The sequence below is a fragment of the Microtus oregoni genome, unplaced genomic scaffold (genome assembly GCF_018167655.1).
Source record: "Microtus oregoni isolate MIOR12 unplaced genomic scaffold, Mior012 000013F_ref0000133, whole genome shotgun sequence".
Taxonomy (NCBI): Eukaryota; Metazoa; Chordata; class Mammalia; order Rodentia; family Cricetidae; genus Microtus; species Microtus oregoni.
The window spans coordinates 1271336-1288450 of record NW_024543072.1 but is presented as its reverse complement, the minus strand read 5'-3'; the positions used below and the strand labels follow the sequence as shown (position 1 = coordinate 1288450).

Below are 17115 nucleotides of genomic sequence, written 5' to 3'. Positions count from 1 at the left end.
CACTGGCTGGGCTGCCCTTCCCCCCAGAGGGTCTTCCCTCTATTATCCAGACATCTTAGTTACCACCCCTTTTGTACCTTTGTCCTGGCTGCGGTTCCACTCTCCCTTCCTCTTCCCCTCCCTCACCCTCCAAGTGTCAGGACCACTCTGGACTCTCCCAGATGCCCCGCCTCTGACTAAGCTCTCCCACATCCTTATAACAAACTTTCTCCTCCACCATGCCAAGAACAGTCATGTCCTATCAGTTCTATTGATTTTTTCATTCATAGATGATCACTTATTTAAGTAAGTATTTTAAAATTATTTGTTATTGACTTTAAAAAGGAAGGAACTGGAATCCACAATTTAACAGACAGAAGTAGTAATTTCCTCGTAAGTTACTAATAGATCTAAAAACACAAATGCAGCTTTTCACGTGCAGCTGGAGGCTGGCACAGCGTATGCGAAAATGATGGCCTTTGTGTTACGGGAGACGGTAGACAATGTGCTTGAGTGTTATTACCATGAAAGTTGAAATCAAAAGGAAAAAAGAAAATACCATGTTCTAGTAATCAATTGATCGTATTTCATCACTCCATCTCCACACCGTCCATCAGTAAGCTGCATCCTAAATGTAATTTACTGCTATGGGATGGGAAGAGTTCCAGAGTCCCATCATTAATTACATCAACTTGCCATTTGTTAAGCACAGAAAAATACTTTTGGAATCTTTTTTAAAAAGATTTATTTTTATTTTATTCCAGAATTGGCTGAATTGATATGTATCTATTATTTCCTAGACACATGTTATGAGACACTGAGTCCAATCCTAAGTGTGCTAACAAAGCTAAAGAGACTTTTCAGTGATTCTCAAGAAGCACAATGTGGGTGCTGGGTCCATCCGGGGCTCAGGTCATTAAAGTACTTGCTGTCCCAGCAAAGCAGCTGTAGTTAAAACAGGTCATGTGGCACAGGCGGTTGAGACAGGCAGATCCTACGGCTCAGTGGCCAACCAGCCTAGCTTCATCAGCAAGCCCCAGGTCACAGTGAGAGACCCTACCTCAAAATTCCTAGTAGATGAGCTTGGTGCACTTGGGAGGCAGAGACAGGCAGATCTCAGTGACTTTGAGGCCAGCCTGGTCTACAAAGTGGTTCCAGGACAGCCAGGAATATTACACAGAAAAACTCTGTCTCGAAAAACAAACAAAGAATCCAAGAGGAAGGACATTCAAGGATGACTTCCTACCTACACACAAACACACAGGTTAGGGGGTTGTGAAGAAGGAGGAGGGAGGAGAAAGAAGAGGTACGAGATGAGAAATAGATGGCATGATGTTTACAGGGAAAAAAATATGAGAATTGTAAAACAAATCTACATCTAAAATAAACACCTGGCACTTCAACATCCTATTGACAAGTAGTCAATAATCATTTAGTGAATATAAAATTTGTTTTTGTTATTTTGCTTGTTTGTTTTTGTTTTGTTTTGGTTTTTCGAGACAGGGTTTCTCTGTGGCTTTGGAGCCTATCCTGGAATAGTTCTGTAGACCAGGCTGGTCTCGAACTCACAGAGATCCGCCTACCTCTGCCTCCCGAGTTTTTGTTTGTTTTTTTAAAGACTTAGTTAGTTCATTAGTTATGTATACAACATTCTGCCTGCATATATATATATGCTCACATATATATGTAACATCTCATTATAGATGGTTGTAAGCCACCATGTGGTTGCTGGGAATTGAACTCAGGACCTCTGGAAGAGCAGCCAGTGCTCTTAACCACTGAGCCATCTCTCCAGCCCTTGTTTTGTTTTCTGAGACAGGGTTTCTCTGTAGCTTTGGAGCCTGTCCTGGAACTAGCTCTTGAAGACCAGTTTGGCCTCAAACTGACAGAGATCCACCTGCCTATGCCTCCTGAGTGCTGGGATTAAAGGCGTGGGCCACCACCGCCTGACTCATGAATTTGGAATTTGGCAAAGCTCAAGCAAACCAGTTTTAAGTGGGGTCTGAATCTAGAGGAAGAACAGTCTATATATTTATTCCATTTCCTCTCCATGAGCTTCAGAGAATCTTCAAGGATAACCCCTAGCACTGCATAATTGGGGTGTGGTGGTGCTTACCGTAATCCCAGCTCCCAGGCACAGACCTAGGATTACTGTAATCCAAGCCCCCAGGCACAGACCTAGGAGGTTATGGAAGATCAAGGTCATCCATTGCTACACAGGGAGGAAACACTGAGCCTAAGATACCTGCGACTGTGTCTCAAAAACAAGTAAATAGAAATGAAGAGATGAAAACCCGTTTCTCAGCCTTCTGTGTCTCAAAAACAAGTAAATAGAAATGAAGAGATGAAAACCCATTTCTCAGCCTTATTTATACACATAGTTACCATTTCTGGGACTCTGGATTTTCCTCTTATGGCCTAAAATGCCATCTGGGCCACTTCCTTCAGCCTAAAACACTTCCCTCGCTGTAATGGTCTGTCCTGTCCCTTTAAGATACAAACCCCGCCCACCCAACCCCCTCTGCCCAGGCAAACTGATCTTCAGCTTCCAGACTGAGCCCTTCCTTTCCAGCTCTCCCCCAAAGATGCTGCTTCTGCCTCTCTCCCTTCTCCCCACTTCTTCCCACCCCCTTGCTTTTCTCTCTCTCTCCTTCTCTCTCTCCCTCTCTGTTCTTCCCCTTTCTCACCTTCCCTTCCATAGCCCACTAAATAAATATCTAACCTCACTCTGCATGGCGTGCCTATTCATGTCTCTGTCTCTCACCTACCGCATGGCTCCCTGCATGGGACCGGCTGCCTGCCACCACTGGGAGACCTGCAGCATGGTCTCATGGCACCATTTAGGAACCTACAGCGTTTCTGCCGCTGCGCCCCTCAGGGAACAGAGCTGATTTTACTTAAACCATAACACTCAGTGTTTCTTGAAAGCAAGCTTGCTGCAAAGAGTTTTCTCACACATGTCTAAACCCGGGAATATATTTAGCTTGCCTTCATTATTTAAAGCATAGCTTTCCAGAATATAAAGGTCACCCGTTTCTTTCTGATAAATTTTCATATTTTTGCTGAAACATGTTTCTCACTTTCCACCCAAATAAGCCAGAACCTGCCAACAGGGAAGCTTGTGTTCTGTACTGTGAGTCCTGCAAGGGTGTGTGTGCACGCATGTATGGCGGGAAACACACACACACACACACACACACGTAGTAGAAGAAGGGGAGGTGGGAGCGCACCTGGTAAGAACACCACAGGCTCCACACTCAGACAGAAGTGCATCCCTTTCTCAGATTAAATGCTTTTAAATTTGCTGTTTGCTTTTGGTGTTTGCCTCAAGCTTGTAAACAATTCTTCTCCTTAACCGCAGGTGTGATTTTAGAGCAGTCTGGGAGGAAGGACTTCCCACCATCACACTGCTCTGGCATATACAGATTAAGTGTGTGCAAAAGCTTGGATCCTTAGAACAGCAGCCTGCAGCTTGAGAACACTTGGTTGTATGAGTTGCTTGGCTCCATCACGGAAGCCTAGCCCTCTGGAGTATGTCACTTTAGGGTTTTTTTTTTTCTTGTTGGAAACTAGAAAAAAATTATCTTTTCATAGGGGATCACGGGGGACTCAGATGTCCTGAGTGTCTGCTGGGTTTCTAGTGTGACATGTTATTCATGTACCATTGCTCTCAAAAATAGAAATTTGGAAGCCTCAAGTCACGGATCGTGCTTGTAATCTCAGCACCTAGGAGACTGAAATGGTAGACGAACCATGAGTTCCAGGCTAGCCTGGGCTACAGAGTGAGAGCTGATTCAAAGACCCAGATGATGTTGATGACAATAATGATGAAAAACTAGGGCTTTTTTTTTAATTTTAGAAAGTTTTAAAAAGCACAGGAAAAATTCACCTTCAGAAATGTTTTCAATTGCTACCACTCCAGAGAAAAGTTTACATGTTTAATATTTGAGTCTATTTTAGACTGCCACCAAGAGGAAGATATACTAAACATATGTAGCATATTGCCTGTTCCCTCGTTTCTCTCCATCCCTTCCCATAGCAGTAGCCTGTGTTTGTGTGCGTGCGTGCGTGCGTGCATGTGTGTAGACATGGTCTGTTATGTAACCATGGGTATCCTAGAACTTGCTGTGACCCCAGACTTGTAGTGCTCCCCCTGCCTCTGCTCCCAGACGCTGAGGTTACAGAGATGCACCATCATGCTCTGTTTAAAGATTATTGCTGCTAGTAGGATCGATTTCCATCAGAACAAACTTGGAACAAAAAAGAAAAGAATTTTAATTTTAGTTCATACTTCCCCTTCTTTATGAGAAGAGCTAGGATATAATTTATAGAAGATGAGCCTAGGAAAGACCAAATGCTTCAATAGCCAGAACTCTCACTTTGCAAGGACAGCCACACAGAGAGCGATATTTAATGTGGGTTTTGTTTCTTTAGCCTCTGTCCCCACAGGGGTGTAGGGTTGGGCGCGGTAATTATTCTTTTCCGTCTGGGCTTCTGCTCATTTTTTGGAGTGAAGTCGGTGAGAAGTCATTGGCAGGAGGAGTGCTGAACTGGGAACGGAGTGCCCACCCTCCTCCGTCACTTTCCCAAAAAGAGGAGGATCCATCCCCTCAGGAGCTGACACAGACTGGGAAGAAGGGACCACCACTGCCAGAACCTGAGTCATTTCCCTCAGTGCTTAGGCAAACCCTGAAGAGCATTTCCTTCTCCAGCATTTGGGACTGAAATCTCATCATGGCTAAGAGTTTGGAGTCAGGGAAAGGAAAGAACAGAGCCTGAAGGCAGAAAAGTTGAGAGGGAAGAGAGATTAGTTAGCTGGACTCTAAGTCCCATTTGGCAGCCAAGGGCAGGATCTGCTCTTGACTCAATCCTAGAAGTTACTGTTCTCAAATGTACATGGGTACCAGTCCTGAGTTCAAAACTACATAAAAACACAACTTGAACCCCAGATGTGCCCAGGTGGGGTTTTGTTGTTCCTGAGAGCGTCATAGGTTATTTATCTAAATAAATAAAATAATCTTTGTGCCATGGCCTTGGGGTCCCCACAAGGAGAATAATCAAGAAATCATTTAACATTCTCTGTCTGCAAGTAAGAGAATCCTGTGTTCATGTGTGTGTGTTTGTGCGCACGTGCATGTGTGTCTGCGGTGGTGGTGGTGGCACCCAAGGTTTCATGAATGTTAGGAACCTACCACTAAACTTCCACAACTTCTAGAAGTTACTTGGTCTTTGCCATATCTATGCCCTAGTCTATGTATCTGTCTTTTCATAATCCAAAGGCCCACTGAATTGTTTCCTCCAAACAAACGCTAACTAATTCTCTTTAGAGTTATAAAGTAAAGTTTGCAAAATTATAGTGTTTTGCAATCTGTGGCTGCTATCCAAAACCCATTTTAAAATGACTGAAAATTTCCTGGCTTCTTGTTCAAAGTTTGTCTTTAGGCTCTAGGATCTTAATTTTCCCATCGAGAATATTTTCTTCTTTCTGTTTATTTTTTATTTTTGACATGGGTTTTTACCCTAGCTTAGGCGGACACTGAGTTCACCATGTAGGCCAGGTTGGTCCTGGGTTTGAATTGACAGCACTTCCTGTCTTGGCCTCCTGTGTGCTAGGATTATAAACAACCACTGTGTCCATCTGAGAATATTTTCTTTTAAAAAAAATACTCTTCTTATAATGAACAATGTCGTTGGATAGGAAAAACATCTACGCATTCATCATACAAATCCCTAGGCGAGAGTCACGTGATCCGGCTATTTGGGTATGGACTTTCAGTTGTGCTGCCTGTCCGGTGTGGTAGGGAGAACCCACCTTTTTCCACTCACAGGCTTCTCAGTGTTCATCTGGATTGTTCTAGCAAAGGTCACAATTGCCATAGTTAATATTTGACTAAGACTATATTTTTTATAAAGAGGGTGTTGCTTCAAGCTAGTTAAAAAAAAACAAGCTTCAGAAAGATTTAAGGTGGAGTGTTTCAAGAAAAAGAAAGGCTTGTGAACTCAGACAACTAGAAAACTGAGATGTGCTCAAATCATATTCAATTCATAACCTTTGAGATTAGTCTTTATTAGCTTTAATAACAGAAAATTAATTTTTTTGCTATTGTGTGATCAGTTTACAATTGCTATGACCAAAATACTTGACGGGCTGGGCGGTGATGCTCGCCTTTACTCCCAGCACTCCAGAGGCAGAGGCAGGCAGATCTCTGTGAGTTCAAGGCCAGCCTGAACTCTACAGAGTAGAGTAAGTTCCAGGACATCCAGGGCTGTTACACAGAGTCACCTTGTCTTAAAAAAAAAAAATACCTGATCCACCCTCCACCTCCTCCCCTGCTGCTGCTGCTGCTGCTGCTGCTGCTGCTGCTGCTGCTGCTGCTGGGCTCGCCATGCTCCAGCTGAGTCCTGAGTAGCAGCAGGACCAGGGCCAGGACTGACTCCAGTCCTTGGACTTAGGACACTGCAGCGCCTTCCCTTACGTGCCTGACTCAGTCACATATCCTTTCCGTTTATGCCTGGGGTGGGGAGAAAAATTCCAAACCAGCCGTGTAAATGAGTATGGAAGATTATGATTTCCTGTTCAAAATTGTTTTAATTGGCAATGCTGGAGTGGGGAAGACGTGCCTAGTCCGACGATTCACTCAGGTCAAGGAGCCACAATTGGAGTGGATTTCATGATTAAGACAGTGGAGATTAATGGTGAAAAAGTAAAGTTACAGATCTGGGACACTGCGGGCCAAGAGAGATTTTGTTCAATTACCCGAAGTTATTACCGAAGCGCCAATGCCTTGATTCTTACCTATGACATCACCTGTGAGGAATCCTTCCGTTGCCTTCCTGAGTGGTTGCGAGAGATAGAACAGTATGCTAGCCATGAGGTCATCACTGGGCTAGTGGGCAGCAAGATTGACCTGGCTGAAAGGAGAGGGGTCTCCCAGCAGAGGCAGAGGAATTCTCAGAGGCTCAGAATGTGTATGTATTCCCTGGAGACTTCAGCCAAGAAATCTGATAATGTGGAGAAACCCTTCCTTGATTTAGCATGCCAGCTCCTCAGTGAAGCAAGACAGAACACACTGGTGAACCATGGATCTTCTCCCTTACCCAGAGAGGGGAAAGCACCAGCTATTTGACTTGTAATTTCAGCTAAAGGCTGAGGCAAAGAGAATCAAGGGAATCAGTGGTTGCATTGGTGGGCCGTATGTTGCTAGGGAATCTGGACCTTCTGACTCCTGTAGGCTCCAGAACTTACAAAGCATGCAGGCCAAGGGCCTCGACTGCAGGCCAGCAACATCAGCAGAACACATAATGGTTTCAGCCTTTTGCAGTCTGGCATTGGAGCAAGGAGAAAATTGCAGTAAGCGCTCCACGATCTGCAGAGCATGTTGCTTTCGTTTTTAAAAAAGCAATTAAAATGCATTCCTGAACACAGTGGAGGGGATCACGTACTGTGGGAATTTCTCCTGTGTGTCAGCGGGTGCGTGTGGGGCTGCTCTTTAGACTTCAGTGGTTATCTGGTGCCCATGGTTTTCTCGTCTACCAGGTAAACCAAAACTGGAAAGGCCAAGGACTTATGGATAAGTACCACTCTTTGTGGTACTTATCGATAACCCCATGGAGACTTTGAAAAGTGCTGTTTCGGGGCTGGAGAGATGGCTCAGAGGTTAAGAGCACTGACTGCTCTTCCAAAGGTCCTGAGTTCAATTCCCAGCAACCACATGGGGACTCCAAACCATTTGTAGTGAGATTTGGGACCCTCTTCTGATGCTGTAAGCAGAATACTGTACACATAATAAATAAATAAAGAAATATTTAAAAAAAAAAAAAGAAAAGAAAAGTGCTGTTTCTTCTGTCCACAAGCACCTCCAAAACCTTTGGGCTGTAAAAACAGAAACCCTTCTCATGACCAACAGTAAAAATTATTGTTTAATAACATATACAAGCTCCATGACTCCTTTTGGTGCTAATCATTATGGTATTTCACAGACCAAATGTTTTACTACATTGATACCCTTAGATGTATTACCTACAAATAAAAAGAAAACGGAGGGAAAAAAACAATACCTAACAGAAATGAGGTAGGATTTCCTTATGATCATGGCTTCAGCAGGGAGTGGTGGAGAGGGCATGGTGGAAAGGGCAGGGTGGGCAGGACATGGTGGGCAGGGCAAGGCAGACAGGACATGGTGGGTAGGATGGAAAAGGCATGATGGAAAGGACAGGGCAGAGTGGACAGGGTGGAGTGGACAGGGCATGGTGGGCAAAGATCAGTACAGCAACACAGCTCACATAATTGTAGGCCAGGAGGCAGAGTGAGAGAGATAGGGATTGTTGATATTCTCAGCTGGCTTTCCTTTCCCCCTTCTTGTATATCTGGACTCCCAACCCATGGGATGGTGCTGCCCATGTTGAGGGTGGATTTTCCCTAGCAATTGATCCTCTCTGGAAATACCCTTACAAACACACTTATCAATTAATCCTCTCTGGAGAACCCGCCATGAGTGTCACAGGAAACTGCCAGGTGAAGCGGTGAACAGACACTTAAATCCCACACCTGCTCAGAATAGAGAAATAGGTAGTTATTTATTTAGAGGTAAACTCACAAATCAGAATCCTCTGCTTGACCGGTTGAATCACGTGATCCAAAAGGAGCAGCCGGCAGAAAGGAGCAAGGGGAAGGAGAAAAGGGACAGACCCAGATTTTTCATCCGTGTATATAGTATAAGAGGCCATGCCGTGCGTCAGTGGCACACACTTTTAATCCCAGTACTCGGGAGGCAGAGGCAGGCAGATCTCTGTGAGTTCGAAACCAGCCTGGTCTATAAGAGCTAGTTCCAGGACAGGCTCCAAAGCTACAGAGAAACCCAGTCTTGAAAAATAAAAAATAAATTAAAAAAAAAAGAGGCCACGCCCCAGTAGGTGGGTGCTTACAAGCTTCAGGTCTTTCTCAGCAGGAAATATCCTTACAAACACACCTATCAATCTCCTAGATAAGACTAAATGCAGTCGTCAGTGAAGATTAACCAGTTCATAGTCACGTTCCTAGAGCATGAATGTGAGCAATGAATGTGAGTGTGAAGTGTGCCAATGATAGAAATGGTCTGCAGAAGCACACTCACGGGGCACACATTCAGAATCATGAAGCTAAGTGTGAAAAGCACAATTAAAGAGAGACTTAAGCTTTGACATTCTGCCTACACAGAGAATAAAGTCTCTGAATTAATCTTTCTAACCTTGTTCCTGACATTAAACAAACACACTGACAAGCTACTGGCTCACACAGATCAGTACCTACATGAACTGTAAAATGTCTTTTGTGAATTAATAAACGCCCATGACCAAGATTTTCATCCAAGCGACGAGTTCATACTGCTGTTGGATATAATATATTGCTAGAATCCTCAACAAAACTCCTCACCCAGGTATTTAGACCTGATTTTGAAACTGAATAATTTAAATTCACAGTGGTGGTTTAAATAGGAATGGCCCCATGGGCTAATATATTAGGATGCTTAGTTATTAGGAAATGGCGCTACTTGAAAGAGGTTAGGAGGTGTGACCTTGTTGGAGAAAAGTGTGTCCTAGGATTTTGGGGTTTCAGAAGTCCAGGCCAGGGCAGTGATATTCGTGATATTCATTCTCTCTCTCTCTCTCTCTCTCTCTCTCTCTCTCTCTCTCTCTCTCTTCCGGTTGCCTGCAGATCCAGATATAGAAATAAATCTCAGCTAGCCGGGCAATGGTGGCACACGCCTTTAATCCCAGCACTTGGGAGGCAGAGGCAGGCAGAACTCTGTGAGTTCGAGACCAGCCTGGTCTACAGAGCTAGTTCCAGGACAGGCGCCAAAGCCACAGAGAAACCCTGTCTCGAAAAACCAAAAAAAAAAAAAAAAAAAGAAAAAAAAAAGAAATCTCAGCTACTTCTCCAGTATCATATCTGCCTGCATGCTGCCGGGTTCCTGGCCTGATGACAATAGACTAAACCTCTGAAATTGTAAGCCAGCCCCAATTAAATGTTTTACTTTATAAGAGTTGTCATGGTCACGATGTCTCTTCATAGCAACAGAACAATGACTAAGACAGAAGTTGGTACCAGGGACTGCAGTATTGCTGGGATAGGCTTTACCATGCTTTTGTTTGGAGAAATACGGAACACTTTGGGACTTTGGACTAGAAAAGAAATGAGACCTTTTAAGCCAGACTTAATGAGCAATCCTAGTAGGAGCATGGAAGACAGTGATATTGAAGGTAATTTGAACTGTGGGGGCCTGGATCAAGAGGTTTCAGAAGAGGAGAATGTTAGTGTGTTGGCGAGAGATCATTCTTGTGAAGAATGTGGCTGCTTTTTACCCTTGTCCAAAGAGTCTACCTGAGGCTAGCATGAAGAGATCTGGATTAATTCTGTTGACAGAAGAAATCTCAAAATAGCCTAGTAAGATTCTGTTTTGTGGTCATTAGTGGTCACTCTTATGTGGATCTATAATGAAAAAGAATGAGCTGAGCAAGGAAAACTACAAAGTGTACAGTTCAAAGATTAAAGGACACCAGGAAGTAGAATGGAGCTAAATTCTGTGTTCAAGTAGAGAAACAGAAAAGAGAAGCCCGATGGGAAGTGAAATAAAGGAGTGGTTATCTCAAGGCAAGATCCCATCCAGCCAAATTTCCTATTTGTAAAAAGGAACTAAAGAAAGGCTTAGAACTGAGTGTGGGGATGCACGCCTTTAATCCCAGCAAAGGCAGAGAGTATCTGTGAGTTAGAGGCCAGCCTAGTCTACAGACGAAGTTTCAGGACAACCCAGCTTAGGCAATGAAGGAAACCATGGAAAAGGGAAAGCTGGTGAAGATGTAATTGAACGAGGGGGCCATGTTCTGTCCCAGCAAGCAGAGCTTGGCAGCTTTGGCCATGCCATTCTGGCTTTAGAGCCAAGGATATAAGATTCTTCCTCTGAAACTAAAGAAAACAGAAGCCAGGTTTGTCAGGGATGTCCTTGTTGGAGGCCCAGAGAGGTCATTGTGTGCAGCTGTGAAGGGGAAGCCTGGGTTGCCCTGAAGACCCCAAGATGTTGGAGATGTCAGAGCCGTGGGATGTCTGACAAGGAGATCTGAAGGGTTCTTTGACATCAGACATAGAGATACAGAGTTTGGAGTTTGCCCTGTTTGGTTTTGGTCTTGCTTTCGTCCAGCATTGACTCACTGTGATTCCTCTTCTTCCTTTTGGAATGGTAATATATGTCCTGTGCTAGTACATATTGGAAATATGGGATCTGCTTTTTGATTTTTATTTTACGAGGAGTTAGAGTTAAGAGATCATCTTGAGTCTCAGAAGTGACTTTGATCTCTGACTTTTAAACAAGTTTGAGGCTGTTCTAGACTGTGTGGACTTTTGAAGATGGACTGAATGCATTTTTGCATTGTAATATGGCTACTAGCCTATGAAGGCCATGGGGTGGAATGTGGTGGTTTGAATAGGAATGCACAGGCTCACGTATTTGAATTCTTGGTCATGAGGTAGTAGGGCTACTTAACAGGGATTAGGAGGTATGTGGTGAGCCCACAAGTATTATACAGTTGTTGTTTTTTGAGACAGGGTTTCTCTGTGAAACAGGCGTGGCTGTCCTGGAACTCTCTCCGTAGACCAGGCTGGCCTTGAACTCTGAGATCCTCCTGCCTCTGCCTCCGAGTGCTCGGATTCAAGGCGTGAGTCACTACCACTTGGCTAAAGAGGGTAATGACTGTAATGACAAAATAAGAGAAAAAGAGCATGAGCAACTATGTTTCTGAATCCATTGCAATGGATGTATTGTACATACTTCTAATTAATGAGTTGTCTAGGAGGCTAGAGAAATGGCTCAGCAATTAGAAGTCTGTACTGCTCTTGCAGAGGACCTGGTTTCAGTTCTCCAAACCAATCATTCATTTGGCAGGGGTTCAATTCCCAGCATACACATGGTAGTTCACAACCATCTGGAACTCCAGACCAGGGGATCTTCTAACCTCTGAGGATACCAGACATACATGTGATGAACAGACATGCATGTGGACAAAACAGCTAAATTAATTAATTAATTGATTGATTAAAAAAAGAAAAGGTCAACCTGAAGCTTGACTGAGAATAGTTAGTACGGTGACAGGAACAAAGCAGGAGAAAATACCTCTGCGGCATTTCCTGTAAATTAGCTTGTGCTGTCCACACTGTCTAATCTTGTAAATTGTATTATCTATATATTATCTCTATGTTACAAAGGAGAACAAGAGGCTTACTGAGGTCAGTTCATGTGTGATCAAAATTGTGAGAGAGAATTAAACAAATTGCCTTATCATTCCACTTTACCTTTCTGTCTTCATCCATGCTACCTCACCTGCCTTGCCTTCAAATCTGTAACTGTGTGTGTGTGTGTCTGTCTGTCTGTCTGTCTGTCTCTCCCCCCCGCCACACACCCCACATTTGGCATCTCATCACCTCACTGTAGTAAGGGTAAGGAGCCCTGGGGAACTGTAAAACAAACAAAACTGGACAGGAGATTGATTACACGGGAAGGCAGTGAGTGACTCGAGGCTAGCCTGGGCTTACCCAGTAACCGAAAGTTACTGAGCAAACATGGTATTAAAAAGGGTCATTTATTTCTTAATCTCTATTTGCATCCCCGTGTGACGACCAAAGGCGTCACATTTCCAGCTCTTGATGGGTCCTCTCTGTCTTACTGACTGGCCAACTAGCTGATTTCCCTAACAGTTTCTTTGGCGAGAAGAAGTTGACTGTGAGCAGGTATGTGAATAAGTGGATTGATGCTATTTTGAATGATAGACTACCAGTTTGCTAAAACCTGGAACAAAAAGCGTAATACACGACTTTCCAGCAGAGCCTACCTCCAGATTCTTTCTTGACTTTGATTCAAAAAGCTGATACACAGGCCCCTGAGTGGGAGGCAATCAGGTAGTGAGTGCTTGACCACAAGCCAGGGGCCACCATGCCTCACGTGCTAATTAATGGTGAACTCTTCACAGCTGGTGCTCCGTGGGGAATGGGCCCCTTTGCAGAGGTGGTCTTGATGGCTCTCCTACCTTCCTCAGGCCTGTTCAGAGGAGTGATACACTGGATCATATGATCAGAGCGTACACAATGTGTGAATCGGGGCTCTGCAGAGAGTCAGAACCGATAGGACATAAAGAGAGGCAGAGACAAATGCATGAGGTGGGATTTTTTAGAATCACGTGAAGGCTATTCTCAGCTGTCAACCTGACAACTGAGAAAGAACTACAACCCAGAAATGGGAGGGCACACTCGTGATCCAGGTCTTGAAGCAAGACAGCACGCCTTTGTTCCAGATCTTGAGACAGGAGGACACGTGCCTTTAATTCAGAGCTTGAGGCTGGAAGGCACCTCTTTAATCTGGGCCACACCTTCTGCGGAAGAAGGAAGTGGGTGTGTTTGTTTTTTGCCTACTTTCCCTCCCCTTGTCAGCTCGTCCGTCCCTTCACTGGCATTGGAGCCTGCTTCTTCCAGATTCTAGCAAACACAGAGCAGCTGAGATCCCAGTCTCTTGGGACTGAGCAACTCTAGATTCTTGGATTTTCTATTGTTGGACTGTAGTCATTCCAATAAATTCCCATACGCATGCGCGCACACACACAACACACACACAGACACACACACACACACACACACAGAGAGAGAGAGAGAGAGAGAGAGAGAGAGAGAGAGAGAGAGATTCATTGCTAAGTTCTGTGACTCTAGAGAACCCTGACTAATAGAAATGGACTGGTATCAGTAATGGACTGATGTCAGTACAGGGATAAGCAGGCGGCCGGTGCCAGAGAATTTGAATTCTGATGTTGGAGAAAGTTGTCCCAACTACACGAGGGACAGCAAACTCACCTTCCCTCTGCTTTGTTGTCCTACTCCGTCCCTTAACTGATCAGAGCCCACCCACACCGAGGACGGACCTTCCCCACTGAGCCCACTGCCACAATGCCAATCCCTCCAAGAACACCCTCACAGCACTCCCAGAAAGAACACTTTACTAGCTATCTGCATCCAGCCACGGTGACATCCAGACATCTTCTCTCTTCTGGTTCTGCAGAAATGTGTGCAGGTAGACTGCTGGTGGGCCTGCAGTCAGCATGCCGTGTCTGTGGCAGGCAGGCTCACCAATTCGGGACTACTTAGAAAACATGTAGCTGCTGCACCTAGGCTGTGTTCTCCACCTGCTCTAGCGGGAGCAAAAGTCATTCGATTCCACAGCTGGACCTCCTCAGGAGGAGCAAAAGAGGCTCTTTTACTTATTGCCTCTTTCATTTATTTACTAACATAAAAAGCATTCAGTTTTGCTATGACATTTTTCCTAATAAAATGGTCTCAAACTCACAGGTCTGTGCGCCCCAAGTGTTGGGATTAAAGGCATGGACCACCACCACCCAGCTGTTTCTTGGGCTGTTTCTCCCTGGCCCTTTCTCCTCCTCTCTCACCCTCTAATCCCCTTCCCCATAACCTTCCTTTTGTTCTCATGTCACAGGTGTCCTTTTGCTCCTCTCCCTTCTTCCTCAACACACTTGGTCCCCTCCTGGGGTCCCCTACCTAGTGTCATATTTATATGCGTTCTCACGTCCCTCATTTACATATATGCAGACATCAACACATCTGCCTATGACAGAGAACATGTGATTTTTATCTTTCTGAGTTTGGATCCTCTCACTTAATATAGTATTTTCCAGATCTGTCCAATTTCCTGCATATTCATAACTTCATTTTTCTTTATAGCTAGGTAACATTCCATTTGTTTAAATTCCACTATACATTTACTTACTGATGGACATGTAGGCGGGTTCCATTTCCTTGCCATCAAGAATATAATGCAGCAGGAGTACAGATGTGTAAGAATCTCTGTGCTAGGATATAAAGTCTATCCATATGGGTCATTTTAGCCTACAGAGTTTCTCTGCATAACTGCCCTGGCTGTACTGGAACTTGTTCTGTAGATCAGGCTGGCCTTGAACTCACAGAGATTCACCTGTCCTGTCTCCAGAGCACTGAGACTAAAGGTGTGCACTACCACCCAGCAATTTTAATTTTTTTTGGTAAATGCCACACTGATTTAGTAATGTCTTATTAGCTTGCATTCCCACCAGCAGTGAATACGAGTTCCCTTTTCTCTACATTCCTTCAAGAAATCACATAGCATTCTGATTGTAAATGTATCCTTTTAGCTGTAAAATAAGCAAGCCATAACCATTGCTCTTAGAGCTCTCATGTACAACGGAAATAAGTAGGGAAATGTTACCAAGTGTGGACATAAACTTGTTGGGACATCAAGGAAGACTAATCGCTGAGTCAGCCTCGGAACCACAGGTCTGCAAACACCTGGCTCATGGCTGGATTCTTAAGTGGCAGTCGTTTCCTAAGCAATGAAAATGGAGGAAAAATTCTCAGCAGACAGCACAGCAATACCCAGGGGAGAGCTGAAGGAGGAGAGGCAGAGCATATAGAAAGTTTGGTAAGCAAATGAGATGTTAAATTAAAACACAAAGTAAGGCTAGCAAGATGGTTGGAGCAAAGGTGCTTGCTGCCTGAGGACCCGTGCGGGCTCCATCCCCAGAACCCACATGATGAGAACAAATGCCTCTATCTTCACAAGCACGCTGGAGCATGCATGTACTCACCCACTCACGCTCTTCTCTCTTACACACACACTAAAATAAACGAAGGCAATAAAGGTTTGCTTTTGCTTTGTTTTGTTTTTCGAGACAGGGTTTCTCTGTAGCTTTGGAGCCTGTCCCAGACTTGCTCTTGTAGACCAGGCTGGCCTCGAACTCCCAGAGATCCACCTGCCTCTGCCTCCCAAGTGCTGGGACTACAGGCGTGCGCCACCACCTCCTGGCTGGTAATAAAGTTTTTAAAAAGCACAAATTAGCAGGCTTTACTATAAGTTTGCCAATTAAACATCTCCAGAACGGTGATCAGAGACTCTGTCAGTCAGCATACCAAGTAATTGCTTTTCTTTTTCTTTCTTCCTTTTTTTTTTTGGTGGGGGTGGGGTGGGGGTGGAATACAGGGGCCTCACTGTGCTACAAAGTTAGTCTAGAATTTAACATCCTTCCATGTCTATAAACCTCCTAAGAGCTGGGATTATAGACACCTATCACCATTCTTGGCTACTGTAACATTGGTCAACACTGCCTAACTGAAAAGTCATTGAAGTGCTTCAAAACCAGGGGAAACTAATCAGGAGAGAAATTTCACTGTGTTGGTGGCATGGAGCCTGAAGTCAGGGAAACCACATTAATAGCAACAGATTCTAACTGCACAATAAGCTGCAATAAGTGCAAGCTTCAGGGGCTACATTTAAAACGCATTTACGGGGCCAGAGAGATGGCTCAGTGGTTAGGAGTATGTACTGCTCTTACAGAGGATCCAGGTTTGATTCCCAGACCTCAGGCAGCTCACAACTGCCTTTAACTCCAGCCCTAGGGAGATTCAAGCCCTCTGTCCTTTGTGGACATCTGCACATACCTACACACAGAGACATAATTAAAAAAAAAATCTTTAAAAAATTTATTTAAGGGCTGGAGAGATGGCTCAGTGGTTAAGAGCACTGCCTCTTCTTCTAGAGGTCCTGAGTTCAATTCCCAGCAACCACATGGTGGCTCACAACCGTCTGTAATGAGATCTGGCGCCCTCTTCTGGCCTGCAGGCATGCTTGCAGGCAGAATACTGTATACATAATAATAAAGAAAACTTTAAAAAATTTTATTTAAGAAGATGGATAAAGACATTTGTTGCATAAATTTGATGACCTGAATTCAATTCCCAGGTGGACGTTGTCTTGAGACCCACCCCTGGCGTGCACGAATTCCTCCCACATATACTTCACACACAATAATAGTAGTAGATACAAATCAATAATATTTGGGGGCATTTAAAGTCTAAGATGTGGGTGACTTATGACTGCATGTTGACAATGAGGAACGGGAGAATGAGAGGATGGCACAGTGGGGTCTTCTTTCTTCTCCTTCTCCTCCTTTTCTTCTCCTCTTCTTCTCTTCTCCTCTTCTTCTTTCTTCGTCTTCTGCTTCTTCTTTTCTTTTTAAAAGATTTATTTATTATGTATATACTGTTCTGCCTGCAGGTATACCAGAAGAGGGCACCAG

General features: G+C 44.3%; 1 pseudogene; it reads left to right on the top strand.

Annotated features, from left to right (window-relative positions):
* Positions 1-6528: 6528 nt before the first annotated feature.
* LOC121455447 lies at positions 6529-7123 on the top strand (annotated as a pseudogene).
* The last annotated feature ends 9992 nt before the right edge of the window (positions 7124-17115 follow it).